This window comes from Cryptomeria japonica, chromosome 3 (assembly GCF_030272615.1).
Source record: "Cryptomeria japonica chromosome 3, Sugi_1.0, whole genome shotgun sequence".
Taxonomy (NCBI): Eukaryota; Viridiplantae; Streptophyta; class Pinopsida; order Cupressales; family Cupressaceae; genus Cryptomeria; species Cryptomeria japonica.
This window is the reverse complement of record NC_081407.1, coordinates 604,055,836-604,057,370: the sequence shown is the minus strand read 5'-3', so window position 1 is coordinate 604,057,370 and position 1,535 is coordinate 604,055,836.

The window sequence follows — 1,535 nt, the reverse complement described above, 5'->3', positions numbered from 1 at the left end:
TATACCAGTCAGAGGTCACTGGTAAAAGATGTAGATGGATAACTAGAATTTAGGAGTTTGATTTGGAGATTAAGATCACTAAATTGGTGAGAGGTTTAGGCCTTGCTAAGCTGATGGCTGAATCAAACCTTCTTGATGTTGAAGTGAATAATGTTGAAATTGAGAACATCTTGGTCACAAGTATTGAGACACAATCGTGGTACTCAGAGATAGTGCATTTTTTAAGGAATGCAACATATTCAGAGGGAATGACCCACAACCAGAGAAGGACATTGAGATTAAAATCTCAAAAATATGTCCTTATTCAGGGTGATCTATATTGGTAGAATAGAGATGGGGCATTGTTGATGTGTTTGGATAAATCCCAGGCTAAAAAGGTGTTAACTTAAATGCATGATGGAGTATGTGGAGGTCATTACTCTGCCAAAACAATTATTGGTAAGATAGTTTGGGTTGGATATTATTGGCCTACTTTGTTTAAAGATGCCCATGAACATGTCTAGAGATGTGATCCATGCCAGAAATTTTCATCCAAATCAAAGTATGAAGGAGCTTTACCCCTCAACCCAGTCACAGTGGAAGCCCCTTTTGTCCAATGGGGCATTGATTTTATTGGAGAAATAGTTGAGAAATCAAGAAGAGGTCATAGGTGGATTATAGTAGCCACTGATAATTTCACCAAGTGGATTGAAGTTATACCCACTAGGAGAGCCACAAGTAAGGTTGTTATTGACTTCCTAATGGATAATGTCATAACCAGATTCGGTGTTCCTGTAAAACTGGTGATGGATAATGCCATGAACTTCAGGTCAGAGGACTTCATTGAATTTTGCACCACCCATGGAATATTTATGTCCTACTCTTCACCATATCATCCTCAGGGTGATGGGCAAGCTGAATCTAGCAATAATAGCCTTTTGAACATTATTAAGAAAATCCTAGAGGAGAACAAAAGGTCTTGGGACTAGAAGTTAAAGTTGGCCCTATGGGCAGACATGGTTACTGTCAAAAAGGCAATTGGGGTTTCACCTTTTGAATTGGTTTATGGCACACAATCTAGGGTGCCAGTCAATAATCTTCTTCTAGTATACAAGTTCCTACAAGCTAAAGACATGGAGTTATTTGAACCTATGGAAGACAGAATGATTCATATGGTGGAGGTGGAAGAAATTAGAACTTTGGCCCATAAGAGGAATTTGAAGATCCAGTTGTAGTCCAAATATTTTTTTGACAAAAGAACCTTGTTAAGAAAGTTTCAAATTGGTGACATGGTTCTTCAATGGAATGCAAAAGGGCAAGATAAAGGAAAACACAAAAAAATTGAGTCACTATGGATAGGCCCCTCTGTGGTTTATGATCTTAATGGAAAGGATTCATATTTTTTGCAGAAAATGAATGGTGAGGTACAGGAATTTCCAGTGCATGGACAGTTCCTAGAACATTACTTCTCTTAAGTCCATGCATAGTAGGTCTTAGTCTGTATATATTTAGGTTTTCTTTTGTTGTTTGTTTTTGGGCTTGTGTTTGGTCTATTC